General features: G+C 37.0%; 1 long non-coding RNA gene across 1 annotated transcript in view; it reads left to right on the top strand.

Annotated features, from left to right (window-relative positions):
* The first annotated feature begins 10,285 nt into the window (after nucleotides 1-10,285).
* The window catches only part of LOC131159904 (uncharacterized), an 82,863-nt gene continuing 73,213 nt past the window's right edge, over nucleotides 10,286-19,935 (top strand). The window contains exons 1-3 of the long non-coding RNA XR_009137885.1: nucleotides 10,286-10,390; nucleotides 10,515-10,598; nucleotides 10,730-10,856. This is a non-coding gene — a long non-coding RNA (uncharacterized LOC131159904). The remainder of the gene's footprint in view (nucleotides 10,391-10,514; nucleotides 10,599-10,729; nucleotides 10,857-19,935) is intronic.

Genomic DNA, 19,935 nt, shown 5'->3' with positions numbered 1-19,935 from the left:
AGCATGTTCTAATGATAACTATTTGCAATCAAACCCTAAAAATCGTGACTTCGCTGTAGTATTTGTTAGAAAAATTGTAACTTTATCTCATTCATTAACAACCTCTTTCATCCCAAGACACATTCATGGCTTAAGAAATCTAGCTTTAACTTTATACTGATTTTAATGTCCATCCAAGATTATTAGCCTACCCTTGAATCAAAAAGCCTTAAAGCATGTTCTAGTGATAACTATGTGCACTCAAACCCTAAAAAATCATTACTTTCCGTCAGTATTTGTTAGAAAAGTCGTAACTTTATTGCATACATTAAAAGCCTCTTCCATACCTAAACGCCTTCATGGCCTCAAAAATCTAGCTTTATACTGATTTACATGTCCAACCTTGATTATTAGCCTACCCTGGAGTCAAAACACCGTAAAGCATGTTCTAATAATAATCACGTGCAATCAAACCCTAAAAAGTTGAGACCTTGCCTTAGTATTTGTTAGAAAAATTGTATTTTTATCTCATTTATTTAAGGTCTTTTCTATCCCTGAACACCATGAAATATCCTTGTTTTTGCCACAAGCCAAGCACCGCCACCGTGCTGGTAAGTGAAATGACCCATGGGAGCTACTCTTAACGAGTAACCGGTTCCCACATTTGAATTGGAGGGCCTAAAAAAGAAGTGAAAAATGGGGTTCAAGATTCCCAAAATGTGGAATATGGTTGTTCTTTTCACAAACCCACTGTCGCCACCATACTCGTAAGTAAAATGACCCCTGGGAACTAACTTGAGTCAAATGAGCGTTGGTCCCGATGTTTGAGCCGTATGACCTACAAAACAAGTGAAAAATTGGGTCCAAGGTTCCCAAGACTTGGAATATGCTTCTTTTTGTCACAAACCAACTACCGTCACCGTGCTCGTAAGTAGAATGACCCGTGGGAACTAGTCCTACTTTGAATGAGCCAACACTAACCATGTTTGAACCGTAGGACCTACAAAACAAGTCAAAAGTTGGGCTCCATGTGACCAAAACATGAAATATGGATGTTTTTGTCACAAACCAACCACCGCCACCTTGCTCATAATTAAAATGACCCGTGGGAACTAGTCCTTCATCGAACAAGCCAACGATTCCCAAGTTTGAATCGTATGACCTACAAAACAAGTCAAAAACTGGGCTCCAGGTGCCCAAAATCTGAAATATGCATGTTTTTATCACAAACCAACTAATGCCACTATACTTATACGTAAAACGACCCGTGGAAACCAAACCTTCATCGAACGAGCCAATGGTTACCACGTTTGAGCTATAAGATGCATAAAACAAGTAAAAAATGGGGTTCAAGGTTCCCAAAGTGTGGTTTATGCTTGTTTTTGTCAAGGTATTTTACATACAATTTTAATAAATATGCACCAAACCTTTGTGAGGCGTGGACCTTTGCCTCATACCTAGGTTCTAGATACCCTTTGCACCTTACTACCCTTTGCGCCATTGGCTACTATGGTTAAGCTTGAAGGTCTATTTTGTAATTGAATTTTATTTGCTGAGTTGATCTCTTCCTCTCCATCTGTGTGGGCGCGCCACTTGTGGGCGGACCATGTGCTACTTATTTCATCATGCTGCATATCAATACCACCGTTTTCACACTTTGTGCTTTTAAATTGATTGTAATGGTGTTCTATTTCCTTACTGGATACACAAGCTTATTTACTTCTTTTGTAATTTAGAAATTTCAATTCATACTCAAGATGGAGAAACAACGAAGGGAAGAGGAGCTGAATACTCGTTCCTTGAAAATGGAACTGAAGCTGAGTAAGCCATACAAGTAAGCCATACTTAACAGGGTATGGAGATTTTTGTAAATGAATGAAAGCTGGATTATATATTGTTGTAGAGGGCTTCTTTTAACTTCATTTTTGGTTACCTTGTCTACTATTCATTGAGTTCTTGTCTAACTGTTGAAATTAGGTTGATCATGTCTTGGTTGATATAGTTTCCACTACTGCAAATGCTATGCCAAGTATGGGAAGATATCTTCCTTTCAAGAGAGAGGTATGATGTACCTACAAGTTAGAATTCTTATTGCATGAACACTAATTTGCAGTATCATGGTCATCACCACCACCTCCATCTCCATGACCATCACCATATTAATTACTAGTTCAATTTAAATCTTATCTTAGGTAGTGGAAATTGCCAATGCTGGACTGGATGAGTTTCAGAATGAAGTCAAGAAAATGGTGGTTGCACTAGTTGACATGGAGCGAGCTTTTGTGCCTCTCAACACTTTATACGCCTTGTTTGAAGAAGGTATTCACCGTACAATGTTTAGCTTATAATTGTTAAGGCAGTTCATCGCCAATGAGTGAAAACATTTTAGCTATGTTCAAAATTGTGGTTGACTATTAGCTAACAAGAAATTGCAGTAGGTATTATGGTCTGGAATAGTTAAATGGCTTAGCAACTTCATTTTTATAGTTATATGTTTTTCTGATAAAAAAGAAGATATATTGAGAGAGAGAGAGAGAGAGAGAGAGAAATGCCTAGGCTAGGATAACCATGTTTAAACCTTAAAGTATGTTCTAAGGATAACCATGTTTAAACCTTAAAAAATCGTGACTTTGCCTTAGTATTTGTCAGAAAAATCCTAACTTTATCTCAAAAATCTAGTTTTCTACAGATTTTCATGTCCAACCTAGATTATTAGACTTTCCTCTAGTCAAAACACCTTAAAGCATGTTCTAATGATAAGCATGTTTGATAACCCTAAAAAATCATGGCTTTGCCTTAATATTTTTTAGAAAAATTGTATTTTTATCTCATACATTATAGGCTTCTTCCATCTCTAAACACCTTCGTGGCCTAAAAGATCTAGCTTTATTCTGATTTTCATGTCTAACCTAGATTATTAGTCTACCTTGATTAAAACATGTTCTAATGATAACCATTTGCAATCAAAACCCTAAAAAGTCATCACTTTGTCTTACTATTTGTTAGAAAAATCATAGCTTTATCTCATATATTAAAGGCCTCTTCCATCCCTAAACGTCTTCATGGCCACAAAAATCTTGTTTTATGCTTATTTTCATGTCCAACTAAGATTATTAACCTACCCTTGAGTCAAAACACCTTAAAGCATATTCTAATGATAACCATTTCCAATCGAGCCTTAAAAAATCGTGTCTTTACGTTAGTATTTTTTAGAAAAAGCGAAACTTTATCTCGTTCATTAAAGGCCCCTTCCATCCCTAAAAAACCTTCATGACCTCAAAAATCTGGCTTTATACTAATTATCATGTCCAACCTATATTATTATCCTACCCTTGTGTCAAAACACCTTAAAGCATGTTCTAGTGATAACTACTTGCAATCAAACTCTAAAAATCGTGACTTTGCCGTAGTATTTGTTAGAAAAATCGTAACTTTATCTCATTCATTAAAGCCCTCTTTCATCCCTAGACACATTCATGGCCTAAGAAATCTAGCTTTATACTGATTTTAATGTCCACCCAAGATTATTAGCCTACCCTTGAATCAAAACCCCTTAAAGCATGTTCTAGTGATAACCATGTGCAATCAAACCCTAAAAAATCGTTACTTTCCGTCAGTATTTGTTAGAAAAGTCATAACTTTATCGCATACATTAAAAGCCTCTTCCATACCTAAATGTCTTCATGGCCTCAAAAATCTAGTTTTATACTGATTTACATGTCCAACCTTGATTATTAGCCTACCCTGGAGTCAAAACACCTTAAAGCATGGTCTAATATTAATCACGTGCAATCAAACCCTAAAAAGTTGAGACCTTGCCTTAGTATTTGTTAAAAAAGTCATATTTTTATCTCATTTATTAAAGGTCTTTTCTATCCCTAAATATCGTGAAATATCCTTGTTTTTGTCACAAACCAAGCACCGCCACCATGCTGGTAAGTGAAATGACCTGTGGGAGATAGTCTTAACGAGTAACCGGTTCCTACGTTTGAATCGGAGGACCTAAAAACAAGTAAAAAATGGGGTTCAAGGTTCTCAAAATGTGGAATATGGTTGTTCTGTTCACAAACCCACTGCTGCCACCATACTCGTAAGTAAAATGACCATTGGGAACTAACCTTAGTCAAATGAGCGTTGGTCCTGATGTTTGAACCATAATCTACAAAATAAGTGAAAAATAGGGTCCAAGGTTCCCAAGACTTAGAATATGCTTGTTTTTGTCACAAACCAACTACCGCCACTGTGCTTGTAAGTAGAATGGCCTGTGGGAACTAGTCCTACTTTGAATGAGCCAACAGTACCCATGTTTGAACCGTCGGACCTACAAAACAAGTCAAAAGTTGGGTTCCAAGTGACCAAAACATGAAATATGGATGTTTTTGTCACAAACCAACCACTGCCACTATACTCATAAGTAAAATGACCCGTGGGAACTAAATCTGAACCAAACGATCCAACGGTTCCCGAGATTGAGCCACATGATGTACAAAACAAGTAAAAAATGGGGTGCAAGGTGCTCAAAATGTGGAATATGCTTGCTCTTGTCACAAACCAGTTGCCGACACCATAAGTGAAATGGCCCGTTGGAACAAGTCCTACATCAAACGAGCCAATGGTTCCAAGTTCAAACCATATGACCTACAAAACAAGTCAAAAATATTGTTTAAGGTGTCTAGAACATGGAATATTCTTGTTCATTTCACAAACCAACTACCGCCACCATACTTGTGAGTAAAATGACCCCTAGGAACTAAACTTGCGACAAATGAGACGTTGGTTCCTATATTTGAACTGTTTGACTTAAAAAACAAGTTAAAAATTGGGTTCAAGGTTGCCAAAGTTTGGAATATCCTTGTTTTCATCACAAACCAAGTACCGCCTTCGTGCGCGTGAGTGAAATGACCTGTGGGAGCTAGTCCTAAGTTAAACAAGCAACTAGTTCTCAAGTTTGAACCGGGGGACCTAAAACAAATTAAAATTGTGGTTCCCCTTAGGAACTAAACCTACATTAAAGAAGCCAACAACGCCCAAATGAGCATTAGTTCCCAAGTTCGAACCGTATGACCTACAAAACAAGTGAAAAGTTATCTTCAAGGTTCACAAAACATGGAATATGCTTGTTCTTGTCTCAAACCAACTACCGCCACCGTGCTGGTAAAGTAGAATGACCCGTGGGAACCAATCCTGCTTCAGATGAGCCAAAAGTTCCCATGTTTTGATCCGTTTGACCTACAAAATATAAGTAGGGTTCCAAGTGAGCAAAACCTCAAATATGCATGTTTTTGTCACAAACCAACTACTGCCACCATACACGTAAGTAAAATGACTCGTGGGAACTAAATTTTTCGTCAAACGATCCAACGGTTCCCATGTTTGTACCTTATTACCTACAAAACAAGTCAAAATCGGGGCTCAAGGTGCCCAAAACATGTAATAACCTTGTTCTCATCACAAATCAACTACCACCACCATGCTCGTAAGAAAATTGACTCAGAGGAAATAAATCTATGTCAAACGAACTAGCGGTTCTCAAGTTTGAACCATATGACCTACAAAAGAAGTCAAAAATGGGTTCTACATGGCCAAAATGTGAAATATGCACATTTTTGTCGCAAAACAACTACCGCCACCATACTCATCTGAAAAAGACCTGTGTGAGCTAAACCTACATCAAACGAGCCAACAGTTCCCAAGATTGAACATGCTAACCTACAAAACAAGTCAAAAGTGGGGTTCAGAGTGCCCAAAACGTGGAATGTGCTTGCTCTTGTCACAAACCAACTGCAGCCACCGCAATTTTAAGTAAAATGACCCCTGGGAACTAACATGTGTCAAATAAGTCGTTTGTTCTCAAGTTTTAACCCTAGGACCCGCAAAACAAGTCAAAAATGGGGTTCTAGGTTCCCAAAACCTGAAATATGCATGTTTTTGTCGCAAACCAACTACCACGGCCATTCCCATGTTTGTATTATTTGTCTAGAAAAACAAGGAATATGAATGTTTCTGTCACAAGTCAACTACCGCCCCCGTGCTCGTAAGTAAAATTACCCATGCGAATTAAACCTACACAATTGAGCCAGCGGTTCCTATGTTTGTACTGTATACAAAACAAGTCAAAAATAGGGTTTAACATGCCCACAACATGAAACATAAATGATTTTTTCATAAACCAAATGTCGCCACCTTGCTTGTAAGTAAAATGACCAGTGGGTACTCAGTCTTAATGTCAAACGAGCCAATGGTTCCCATGTTTGTACTATATTACTTACAAAACAAGTCAAAATTGGGGTTCAAGGTGCCTACAACATGGAATATGCATGTTTTTTTTAAGAGACCAACGAACGCCAATTAGTAAAATGACCCGTGGGAGCTAAACCTGTGTGAAATGAGCCAACAGTTCTTATGCTTGTACTGTATGACCTACAAAACAAATTAAAATTTGGATCAAGGTGCCCAAAACGTAGAATATGCATGTTTTATTCACAAAAGAACTATTGTCACTGTGCTTGTAAGTAAAATGACCCGCAGGAACTAGTCTTACATCAAACAAACCAACAGTTCCCAAGTTTGAATTGTAGGACCTTAAACCAAGCCAAAAATGGTGTTCCAGGTGCTCAAAATGTGAAAGCTGCATATTTTTGTCACAAACCAACTATTGTCACCGTACTCGTAAGTAAAATAACTCGTGGGCACTACACCTGCGTGAAACGAGCCAACAGTTCCCATGTTTGAACCATATGACCTACAAAATAAGTCAAAAATGGGGGTTCTAGGTGCCTGTAGTGTGGAATCTGCTTGTTCTTGTAACAAACCAATTGTCGCCACCAAACTTGTAAGTAAAATGATTTGTGGGAACAAAACCTTCACCAAATAAGCCAATTACTCCCAAGTTTGAACCGTATGACTTACAAAACAAGTCATCAAGGTGCCCAAAATATGGAATATGCATGTTTTGACACAACTCAACTACTACAATTGTGCTCGTTAGTAAATTGACCCGCGGAACTAAACTTGTGTCAAATGAGCCAATGGCTGCGATGTTTGTATATTGCGACCTACAAAACAAGTCAAAATGGATTACAAACTTGGAATATGCATGTTTTTGTCACAACTCAACTACCGCCACCATGCTCATATGTTAAGGACCTATGGGAACTAGTCTTGCATCAAAAGAGCCAACGGTTCCCAAGTTTGACCCATAGGACCAAAAACCAAGTCAAAAATGGGGTTCCACTATTCCCCGTGCCCAAAATGTGAAATATGCATATTTTTGTCAGAAACCAACCACCACCACCACCACTATACTCACAAGGCAAATGACCCATAGGAACTAAACCTGCATCAAATGAGCCAACGGTTCCAGTTGCCCAAAATGTGAAATATGCATATTTTTCTCACAAGCCAACGACCGCCACTATACGCGCACAAGTAAAATGACCCGTGGGGACTAACTCTGCATTAAACAACCCAGCTGTTCTGAAGTTTGAGCCATATGACCTATAAAACAATTTAAAAATGGGGTTCAAGGTACCGAAAAGTTGAATATGCTTGTTCTTGTCACAAACCAACTGCTGCCACTGCACTTGCAAGTGAAATGGCCTGTGGGAACTAGTCTTGCATCAAAAGAGTCAACGGTTCCGAAGTTTGAATCGTATGACCTGCAAAACAATTCAAAAATGGGATTCAAGGTGCCGATAACGTGAAATATGCATACTGATGTCACAAACCGACTACTGCCACCATATTTGCAAGTAAAAAGACCTGTGGGAACTAAAATTGCGGCGAACGAGGCAACGGTTCCCAAGTTTGAATCATATGACTTACAAAACAAGTCAAAAATGGGGATCAAGCTGCCTAAAATGTAATATATGCTTGTTTTTGTCAGAAACCAACTACAACCACCATTCTTGTAGTTAAAATGCCATATGGGAATTGAACCTGTGTCAAATCAGCTGACGGTTCCCAACTTGAATCGTATCACCTACAAAACAAGTAAAAAATGGGTCTCAAGGTGCCAAAAACGTGGATTATGCTTGTTCTCATAAAAAGCCTATTACCGTCACCGTGCTCATAAGTAAAATGAGTCATGGGAATTAGTCCTTCGTCAAACGCGCCAACAGTTCCCAAATTTGAACTGCAACACCGAAAACACAAGTCAAAAATTGGGTTCCAAGTTCCCAAAACGTGAATAATGCATGTTTTGTCACAAACCGACTACCACCATGAATTCGTATATAAAATGACCCATAGGAACTAAACCCTAGGTCAAACAAGCCAATGATTCAAGTGTTTGTACCGTATTACCTAAAAAATAGGTCAAAATAAGGGTTTAAAGTGCCCAAAACATGGAATATGCATGTTTTTGCAACAAACGAACTACCGCCACCATACGCATAAGTAAAAGACCAGTGGGAACTAGTCCTACATCAAATGAACTAATGGTTCGCAAGTTTGACCAGTATGACCTAGAAAACCAGTCAAAATCGGGGTTCAAGGTGTCCAAAACTTAGAATATGCTTGTTCTTGTCACAAACTAACTGCCGCCAACATAGTCATAAGTAAAATGACTCGTGGGAACTAAACCTGCATCAAACAAGCCAACAGTTCCCGTGTTTGAGCCGTAATACCTACAAAACAAGTCAAAAATGGGGTTCCAAGTACCGAAAATGTGAAATATGCATGCTTTTGTTACAAACCAACTACCACCACCATATCCCAAACTAAAATGTCTCGAGAAAACTAAACCTACGTCAAACGGGCCAATGGTTCCCATGTTTGTACCATATAACCTACAAAATCAGTAAAAAATGGGGTTTAAGGTGCCCAAAACGTGCAATATGCTTGTTCTCTTCACAAACCAACTACCGCCACTATGCTCATAAGTAAAATGACCCATGAGAACTAGGGTTGATTCAAACGAGCCGAAGATTCCCAAGTTTTAATCGAAGTACCTACAAAACAAGTCAGAAATGAGGTTCAAGGTGCCCAAAACGTGGAATATGCCTGTTCTTATCACAAATCAACTATTGCCACCGTACTCATAAGTAAAATGACCCATGGGAACTAGTCCTGCGTCAAGTGAGCCAACGGTTCCCAAGTTTGAACCGTAGGACCTAAAAATGAGTAAAAAATGGGGTTCCAAGTGCCAAAGAGATGAAGTATGCATAAGTTTGCCACAAACCAACTACCACCACCACATTATTAAGTAAAATGACCCTTGGGAACTAAACCTCTGTCAGACGAGCCAACGGTTCCCATGTTTTGTACCATATGATCAACAAAACAAGTCAAAAACAGGGTTTAAGGTGCCTAAAATGTGGAATATGCCTTTTATTCTCATAAAACACTTGTGAGTAAAACGACTAGTGAGAACAAAACCAGCGTCAAATGAGCCAACGGTTCCCACGTTTGTACCATATGACAAACAAAAAAAGTCAAAATCAGGGTTCGAGGTGCTTAAAACAATGAATATGCATATTTCTGTCACAAATCAACTACCGCTACCGTGCTTAGTAAAATGACCAATGAAAATTAAAACTACATCAATTGAGCCAATGGTTCTCATGTTTGTACCGTATGACCTACAAAACAAGTCAAAAGTGGGGTTTAAGGTGCCCAAAACATGGAATATGCATGTGTTTTTGCCATAAACCAACTATCGCTACCTTGCTCATAATTAAAATGACCTATGGGAACTAGCCCTTCATCGAACAAGCCAACGATTCCCAAGTTTGAATTGTATGACGTACAAAACAAGTAAAAAATTGGGCTCCAGGTGCCCAAAATCCGAAATATGCATGTTTTTGTCACAAACCAACTAATGCCACTGTACTTATAAGTAAAACGGCCTGTGGGAACCAAACCTTCATCGAACGAGCCAATGGTTACCACGTTTGAGCCATAAGATGCATAAAACAAGTAAAAAATGGGGTTCAAGGTTCCCAAAGTGTGGTTTATGCTTGTTTTTGTCAAGGTATTTTACATACAATTTTAATAAATATGCACCAAACCTTTGTGAGGCGTGGACCTTTGCCTCATACCTAGGTTCTAGATACCCTTTGCGCCATTGGCTACTATGGTTGAGCTTGAAGGTCTATTTTGTAATTGAATTTTATCTGCTGAGTTGATCTCTTCCTCTCCGTCTGTGTGGGCGCGCCACTCTTGGGTGGACCATGTGCTGCTTATTTCATCATGCTGCATATCAATACCACCGTTTTCACCCTTTGTGCTTTTAAATTGATTGTACTGGTGTTCTATTTCCTTACTGGATACACAAGCTTATTTACTTGACTTCTTTTTTAATTTAGAAATTTCAATTCATACTTAGGATAGAGAGACAACGGAGGGAAGAGGAGCTGAACACTCGTTCCTCGAAAAAGGAATTGAAGTTGCATAAGCCATACTTAACAGGGTATGGAGATTTTTGTAAATGAATGAAAGCTGGATTATATATTGTTGTAGAGGGATTCTTTTAACTTCATTTTTGGTTACCTTGTCTACTATTCATGGAATTCTTGCCTAACTGTTGAAATTAGGTTGATCATGTCTTGGTTGATATAGTTTCCACTGCTGCAAATGCTATACCAAGTATGGGAAGATATATTCCTTTCAAGAGAGAGGTATGATGTACCTACAAGTTAGAATTCTTATTGCATGAACACTAATTTGCAGTATCATGGTCGTCACCACCACCACCATCTCCATGACCATCACCATATTAATTACTAGTTCAATTTAAATCTTATCTTAGGTAGTGGAAATTGCCAGTGCTGGACTGAATGAGTTTTAGAATGAAGTCAAGAAAATGGTGGTTGCACTAGTTGACATGGAGCGAGCTTTTGTGCCCCTCAACACTTTATACGCCTTGTTTGAAGAAGGTATTCACTGTACAATGTTTAGCTTGTGTTCAAAATTGTGGTTGACTATTAGCTCTCAAGAAATTGGAGTAGGTACTATGGTATGGAATAGTTAAATGGCTTAGCAACTTCATTGTATAGTTATATGTTTTTTTGATAAAAAAAAGAAGATATATTGAGAGCAAGAGAAATGCCTAGGCTAGGATAACCATGTTTAAACCTTAAAGTATGTTCTAAGGATAACCATGTTTAAACCTTAAAAAATCATGACTTTGCCGTAGTTTTTGTTAGAAAAATCCTAACTTTATCTCAAAAATCTAGTTTTCTACAGATTTTCATGTCCAACCTAGATTATTAGCCTTTCCTCTAGTTAAAACACCTTAAAGCATGTCCTAATGATAAGCATGTGTAATCAAACCCCAAAATGTGGAATATGCTTGTTCTTATCACAAACCAAATGCAGCCACTACAATCGTAAGTAAACTTACCTATGGGAACTAAACCTGTATCGAATGAGCCTACGGTTCCCGAGTTTGACCATTATGACGTACAAAACAAGTCAAGAATTGGGTTCATCAAGCCCAAAATGTGGAAAATGCTTGTTCTCGTGACAAGCGAACTATCGCCACCATGCTCATATGTCAAATGACTAGTGGGAGCTAAACCTGCATCAAACGAGCCAATGGTTCGCAAGTTTGAACACGGAGACCTACAAAACAAGTCAAAAGTGGGGTTCAAAGTGCCCAAAATGTGGAATGTGCTTGTTCTTGCCACAAACCAATTGCAGCCACCGCAATTTTAAGTAAAATGACCCCTGGGAACTAACATGTGTCAAATAAGTCGTTTGTTCTCAAGTTTTAACCGTAGGACCCACAAAATAAGTTAAAAATGGGGTTCTATTTTCCTAAAACCTGAAATATGCATGTTTTTTGTCGCAAACCAACTACCACGGCCATTCCCATGTTTGTACCATTTGTCTAGCAAAACAAGTCAAAAATTGGGTTCAAGGTACCCAAAACAAGGAATACGAATGTTTCTGTCACAAGTCAACTACCGCCCCCGTGCTCGTAAGTAAAATGACCCATGGGAATTAAACCTACACAATTGAGCCAGCGATTCCTATGTTTGTACCGTATGACCTACAAAACAAGTCAAAAATAGGGTTTAACATGCCCACAACATGAAACATAAATGATTTTTCCATAAACCAATTGTCGCCACCTTGCTCGTAAGTAAAATGACTAGTGGGAACTCAGTCTTACGTCAAACGAGCCAATGGTTCCCATGTTTGTACTATATTACTTACAAAACAAGTCAAAATCGGGGTTCAAGGTGCCTAAAACATGGAATATGCCTGTTTTTTTTTCAGAAACCAACCAACGCCACTTAGTAAAATGACCCGTGGGAGCTGAACCTGTGTCAAACGAGCCAATAGTTCTTATGTTTATATTGTATGACCTACAAAACAAATTAAAATTGGGATCAAGGTGCCCAAAACATAGAAAATGCATGTTTTATTCACAAAAGAACTATCGTCACTGTGCTTGTAAGTAAAATGACTCGCAGGAACTAGTCTTGCATCAAACAAGCCAACGGTTCGCAAGTTTGAATTGTAGAACTTTAAACCAAGCTAAAAATGGGGTTCCAAGTGCTCAAAATGTGAAAGCTGCATTTTTTTGTCACAAACCAACTACCGCCACCGTACTCGTAAGTAAGATGACCCTAGGGCACTAAAACTGCGTCAAACGAGCCAACAATTCCCATGTTTGAACCATATGACCTACAAAATAAGTCAAAAATGGGGTTCTAGGTGCCTATAATGTGGAATCTATTTGTTCTTGTAACAAACCAATTGCCTCCGCCGCACTTGTATGTAAAATGATTTGTGGGAACAAAACCTTCACCAAATAAGCCGATTACTCCCAAGTTTGAACCGCATGACCTAGAAAACAAATCAAAATTTGGGTTCAAGGTGCCCAAAACATGGAATATGCATGTTTTTGACACAACTCAACTACTACAACTGTGCTCGTTAGTAAAATGACCCGTGGAACTAAACTTGTGTCAAACGAGCCAATGGTTGTGATGTTTGTATCTTGTGACCTACAAAACAAGTCAAAATGGGCTATAAACTTGGAATATGCATGTTTTTGTCACAACCCAACTACCACCACCGTGTTTGTAAGTAAGGACCTATGGGAACTAGTCCTGCATCAAAAGAGCTAACGATTCCCAAGTTTGGCCCGTAGGACCAAAAAGCAAGTCAAAAATGGGGTTCCACTATTCCCGATGCCCAAAATGTGAAATATGCATATTTTTGTCAGAAACCAACCACCACCACCGTATTCGCAAGGCAAACGACCCATGGGAACTAAACCTGCATCAAATGAGCCAACGGTTCTAGTTGCCCAAAATGTGAAATATGCATATTTTTCTAACAAGCCAACTACCACCAGTATACGTACAAGTAAAATGGCTCATGGGGACTAACTCTACATCAAACAAGCCGACTGTTCCGAAGTTTGAGCCATATGACCTATAAAACAATTCAAAAATGAGGTTCAAGGTGCCGAAAAGGGGAATATGCTTGTTCTTGTCACAAACCAACTATTGCCACTACACTCGTAAGTAAAATGGCTTGTGGGAACTAAACTTGCGGCGAACGAGGCAACAATTCCCAAGTTTGAATCATATGACCTACAAAACAAGTCAAAAATGGGGATCAAGCTGCCCAAAATGTAAAATATGCTTGTTTTTGTCAGAAACCAACTACAGCCACCATTCTCGTTTGTAAAATGCCATGTGGGAATTGAACATGTGTCAAATGAGCTGACGGTTCCCAAGCTTGAATCGTATGATCTACAAAACAAGTAAAAAATGGGTCTCAAGGTGCCAAAAACGTGGATTATGCTTGTTCTCGTCACAAACCTGCTACCGCCACTATGCTCATAAGTAAAATAACTCATAGGAACTTGTCCTTCGTCAAATGAGCCAACGGTTCCCAGATTTGAACTGCAAGACTTAAAACGTGAAGTATGCATTTTTTGTCACAAACAGACTACCAAAAAAGTCAAAAATGGGGTTCTAGGTGCCCAAAACATGAAAAATGCATATCTTTTTCACAAATCAATTAACGCCATTGCACACAAAGTAAAATGACCCGTGGGAACTAAACCTGGTCAAACGAGCCAATGATTGCCACGTTTGAGCCATATTATGTAAAAAAAGCAAGTCAAAAATGGGGTTCAACGTGCCCAAAACGTGGATCATGCTTGTTCTTGTAGATAACCAACTGTCGCCACTACAATCGTAAGCAAAATGACCCGTAGGAACTAAACATAGGTCAAATGAGCCGATGGTTCCCAAGTTTGAACTGTATGACCAACATAACAACTCAAAAATGGGGTTCAAGGCGTCCAAAACTTGGAATATGCTTATTCTTGTCACAAACCAACTACTGTCACCACACTCGTAAGTAAAATGACCCGTGGGAACTAAAACTGCGTCAAATGAATTGTCATGCTTGTTTAAATGAATTCATACAACTTACCAAATGCCTTTAAAGATGATTATTTTACTATTTAGAGACAATTATATTAGTCAATATTTTTTACACAATTATATAATTACTACTAATGTTGGAGTTTGTAGACACTGTAAAATCTGGTGTACGTATAACTTAGGTGATACTAGGTAGAAAAATTAAGGGGGTTATATTATGTCAAATATGGAAAGTGGAAAATAAGTATACATACACATGGCATAAGACGAAAGTGGGTCTAACTACTGCATAAGGTTATGTTTCACCTTTTTCTGTAAAGTGGGTCTAACTCCTTCTCCCATGTAGGTGACTCTAAACCTGTAAAGATGTTTGAGAGAACAGCTAATTTGGTGAACTATAAGATAATTAATTATTGTTGTGATCCTTCTGAAAAATGGTTGGTTTTGATTGGGATTGCTCCGGATTCGCCTGAGGTATGTGGTTATCATTACTATGTTCCCTGTTATGCTGTTATTATATAGTCAAGACAGTTTTTTATGCTTTGCATGCATGGTGTAAGTTGTAGGTTAGGACACGCATGATGTGTTTGCAATGCCTGGTGTTGCTTTCACAAACTCATGAACACATTTCTACCCAAAAACAAGTGAAATGCAGCCATCAGTTGCCATTGTGCTATGAACATATATTTGCTTTCAATATATGCCCTAAGATCTAGTCTGGTCTAAACTGAAGCCTGCTTGATAATATGTTTAGACCTAAGTACATTGCCTTTCCCTCAGTGCTGATTTATGTTCAAGGATGAAGGATTGCCACCATTTAGTAATTTAGAGTATTGCTCGATTGCATTTTCTTTCACAAGCAGATGGGATTTGTCACAAACGGTTTTTAGGTGGAGTTAGGTAATATGTTTTTGAATTCATGATGAAGAACTTCAAATAACAAAATCATGGATTCCATGATAGTACTAAAACCAATGGCATGTGCCCATACAATTATCTAGAAGTATCTTATTTTATTTATTTTGTGGGGTTACTGTTTGTATTACTAATTTCCTTTCTCCTTTTTGTAAAGGCCACAACTTGTCAAAGGGAATATGCAGCTTTTCTCTATGGATCAACAGCGGAGTCAAGCTCTAGAAGCTCATACTGCATTGTTTGCCTCACTAAAACTGAAAGTTCCCCTTTTCACCATTGTCTATGGTCTTTAGCCTTTTTTGTATGTCTGTATTACTACTGCCCTTACTTTTGCTACACAAGTTTGTGATTTTTTCGTATTTCTTGCACAGGTTGTAGGGAATGAGAATCCTTCTACCCTTATTTCTTTTGCCACAAAGAGCATCAATGTTGGACAAATTACATCAAAGCTCCATGTCATTGAACTTGGTGCTCAGCCAGGTCAACCTATTTTTTAATAATTTTATTATGGTTTTTATTTCTCCTCTTTCTTATTTTTCTTGATGCGATGAGCATGAAGTTGTCTGGCCCTCTATTCTTGTTATTCCTAACTAGCTTTCTATGATTCCATCCCATTTGTCTGAAATCTGATGTGTGACTATTAACTAATATATTAGTATTTTTCTGGTCCTGTACTGCACCATTCATGGTCAATTATCTTGGAGATGAATTAAGCCTGAGCTACGTCATGCATGGCGATCATAGGCTTAACACTTAGCATTAAATTAATTTGTGGAATTTCTAATTCTGAAGAGGCTTACTATTCATGGTTCGAAGAAGTCTTTGACATTTTTTTAAATTTAACTTCATTCTAACTTTGGTGTTATTTTAAAGGACAGTGGCAAATAAGTTTCAGGCTTTCAAATCTTTTGTTAGGCAGCATTTGGTCCATGGACAGAATAGGAATAGGAAAGCATTGGAATTAGAAATGGTATGCTAGACTTATGCTGCATGTTTGGTTTGACCTGCGAATGGAATCAAATTATTGTTGATTGTGTATACCTATACACAAGGATCAGATCGGTTTGATTTTCCAAAGTTCCTCCCGAGTTCAAAGAATAAAAATGCCTTTTCTTTGCAGATCTTCATGCCTTGTGCAATTTGCTATGGAAAATTGAGACCAATAGGACGACAATGATTAGTTCCTTTAATTTTTAGTAAAATTTTGAGAGTAACACTAAATTAGACTTTACCCCTATAAAGAAATTATGTTAAAAGCTCTTCCCCCTGAGCAAAAATTTTGTAACAAAGTGGCTTAGCCAAAACACAACATGGTTAGCAAATACAAAATATCATACCTAACATCATTTTCACTCAAAAATAAAAAGATATAGAAAATTATAACCCATGATAACATCCTTCCAAAATAGCGTAGGAAAAATCTAATGTAAAACGTTAATCATAAATAATGCACATTTGCTTTATCGACGTAAATTCTTGACGGCTTGTACAAACTACACAAATGCTGGAAACTCTAGGTTCAATGATGTGTGAGTGGGAGGAGAGGCATGGAAGCAAATATTCAAATGCCTTTATGATTTCAATTCTCCATTAGCCCTCCCATTTAAATAGCTCTCATCTACCATAATTTTGTGAGGAAGAATTAATCTCCATATATTAATCATTGCTAGAGAATGGCATTGCCTTACACAACATGTGCACAATGTCAAACAATAGACAAAACAAGCACAAGCAATATGTGAAAAAACATCCACAGCTAAAATAAAGCAGCAAACTGAGAAAAGACTAGGTTTCCTCCTGTGCAAAACATATTTTGATATCACCTGCAACTTGAGCAGCTATCAAATCTGGGTTAACTCCTTTATCGTCAAAGAAGAATCCATTGCTTGCTTTCCATGAGTTGTAGATAGCAGCAGACCATGCCATTTTACGTTTTTCCTCATGACTTTTATTTCCCATGGCTGAAAATAACCCCAATTTTTTTCATCCCAATTTGTTTCTGATCTTTGAAGAATCAAATTGCACAAGCTTTTTTATATGCTTGATTTAATGCATTGTATTGAAAGAAAAACTCTCTGGTTTATGGCCAAGAACTACAAATTATGCATGTAGCATCAGAAATTTTTTTGCCCCATGTAACAACTAAGGTTTTGTCTTTTGAGTCTGTTTTTTATAGCTAGCCAAGCTATAAAACCATGTTTGAGAATGCTCTACTTTGTTCATAGAGCTTTAATCCATGAAACAAAATTTTTGATATTTCTCATCTACCACCTCCTTTACTTCGGGACCAAATTTGTTATTAGCAGTAAAAATTGTAGCAAGTGTAAGATCTAATGAGGCTTGACATTTATGTCCTTTGTTTGAGGAGTGAGGAGACTTGTCCACATTTGTTTCACTTGGCTCTTTGAAAGAAGTTATTTGGTATTTTTGGAGAAACTTAGGAACCACATGCAAGGCTTGTTGCCCCTATTTTTTTTAGGGTTTGGTTAGGTAAAAGATAGGAAAACTTTGTTCTGCGTACTATTATAGTGGAGGATTGCCAAAATTTTTAAAGGTGTGGCTAATAACTTCCCTTGGAGTTGAGTGGTGTTGCTTGTCGCATCTTGGGTTTGGGCAAATGGTTTCTTTCATCATGTTTCTATGGAAGACATATAGTGCAGATTGGTTGGATTTGCTTCATTAAATGTCTTGTATTTGTTTTTCTTTGATTTTGTAGCTATTTTCATTTTGTAAAGGAAAAACATCTTATTCTCCTTGTTTTTTTCCCCTCTCTATTGTATTTTTCTCTCCTTTTTTAGTAGAATTATTTTATCAAAAATTAAAAAGTGAGCCTAGCAAATAAATAAATCAATAAATTAAAAAGTAAAATGGAAAAAAAAAAAAAAAACACTCTTCTATTGTAATTCAATTCAACAACTGAGTTGGACACAATATTTTATCGCATAATTTTTAAAATCCTTATCTTGATTTCTTATGACTTTTTTATAGAAAACAGATTCTTATTAGATGATCCATTGTTAGATGATTGACTTCATATTTTCAAATTTAGTTTTAATGACAACTGCCTTCATATTTTTTCAAATGGTTTCAATGTGATTTTTAAGTTTTGTTTTCTCCTCTGCTCTGAACTAGAGATCCTTGTGAGGATGCTTTGGTGCCGACTTTGCCATTAACCTCCTTATTCATAAGCCTTTCGTGCTTAATTTGTCATTGAAATTTATCTCTCACATTTATCAAGACATCTAGGTTTCAATTTTAAGTAATGCATGAATCTTCAATTACAACTATGCTATTCATGTGGCCATGTAAGAATGGAAAAAACACTCATACCTGAGTCATCTATCAGGTGCACACGTGTGTGTGTGTGTGTGTGTGTAAACATGCAGCTTGTTCTGCCTTTTTTTTCCGAGATTAGTTTAGTGCTTGTTTCTTCTACTAAGGTGCTATTTGATATCATTTCTATTTTTATTTTTATTTTTTTTTTACTACAAAAAGTAGTGGCTATAATATGTCCTTGTTGCTAGCTTTCAGCTTTTGTTGTTTATTCCTAGGTTTGTGGCAACAATTTAAAGGTAGATTTTCCAGAGTTTGTTTTTGTGGCAACCTTTTTCTGTAGAATTTTAATATTCAAATTTTTTTTTTTGGGATAAAATCGTTGCACATAAAAATAAAAACAAAATCCTACGTTGTGATTTGGGTCGATTTGGACATATTTAAATACAATTTTATATTACATTTTATACAAATCTAATATAAATCAAAATCCAAGGCTTTAGAGCGAGAATTTCTTGTAAATTTCTAAAAATTTTAAAGAACAAAAAACTTCATTAAAAGAAATGTTTAAACCTTCATATAAAATAGTATTGTTCTTGGAGTACTAATGCAAAAAAAAAAATGTTTTCATTATTATAATCATATTTTAATTGATTCAAGCTTTGTATTTATTTCTAGTGCTTGATTTACTAAAGCTTTATAATGGTACCATTAAATTGTTACGTAAATGAAGGAAAATTTATCATGATTGAAGGATGGTATGATAGTTAATTGTTGTAATGACAAAAAATGGTTATGTGCTCAATCAATTTTTTAATTTTTTTTTTTTTTCAGTTTGTTCAGTTTTGGCCTTGTGGGAATATAACTAGCTAAGCTGCTATATTTTTTTTTTTAAGGTTCTATATATGGTTTTTATTTTCATATTTTTGGTTAGTGATAGCAAGAAACCCTCACTTTTTTGTTTTTTTGCTAATATCATGTTGGGAATTTTAGACATTATAATACTTAGTTTCATCAAATTCTTGTTCAGTCAACTAGATGAGTGTGCCCAAGCACCCTTCTTTTATATGCCTATGTGACAATGCACATGGGCAAGTCCTGTTAGGTCTTTCTCCACTCAAGTTTCGTCTAATATGGACTTTATTTGATGTGGTTACTAGAGAAACAAACTGTAAACTAATGAGGCTCAAAGACCCTTTAACCCTAAAGGAAAAATTAGAATTTTAAAATTTCAGTATTCATATTTGCTGATGGAAACAACGAGACTATTGCAACCACATTGAGTTTACAAAAGAAAAGGCAAAGCCCTTGATTAAAAGTTAAGAGTTCTCATTCAGCAATGCTAAGATTGATTTGGGACCAATTGGGGGGTTATTTAGTTCATTGTAGGATTTTAGTTTATATTTGCTTC

The sequence above is a fragment of the Malania oleifera genome, chromosome 7 (assembly GCF_029873635.1).
Source record: "Malania oleifera isolate guangnan ecotype guangnan chromosome 7, ASM2987363v1, whole genome shotgun sequence".
Classification (NCBI taxonomy): Eukaryota; Viridiplantae; Streptophyta; class Magnoliopsida; order Santalales; family Ximeniaceae; genus Malania; species Malania oleifera.
The sequence above is the reverse complement of the archived record's forward strand: the minus strand, read 5'-3'. Positions and strand labels throughout refer to the sequence as shown.